Raw genomic sequence first — 346 nt, 5'->3', positions numbered from 1 at the left:
ACGAAGGGGTGGAATAGATCAATCTGAATGCATGTTGCTCACACAAATACAAAAAGGGCACATGGCATGGCTAGCGCGATTTGTTTTACAGTGATGATAAGCTGTCTCAATGTCTAATAATTCTATTGATGGGGAGCTAACTCACTCTTTCCCCGTCATATGAATAAGGAAAGCTTCACATATCTCTGAAGCGCTCTGGTCCTTATATTTTGGCGCAATCAAGTGGTTTTGAAATATGGGTGCACTTCTACTGAGAGCAGTGCAATATTAATGCCAACTGACCCACACATCAAGTTTGTGTGGTCACGCAGCCTGTCATTTGGCTTGTTTAGCCGATTAGCATCTA

The sequence above is a fragment of the Dermacentor silvarum genome, chromosome 5 (genome assembly GCF_013339745.2).
Source record: "Dermacentor silvarum isolate Dsil-2018 chromosome 5, BIME_Dsil_1.4, whole genome shotgun sequence".
Lineage (NCBI taxonomy): Eukaryota > Metazoa > Arthropoda > Arachnida > Ixodida > Ixodidae > Dermacentor > Dermacentor silvarum.
Note: the sequence above shows the minus strand (reverse complement) of the source record.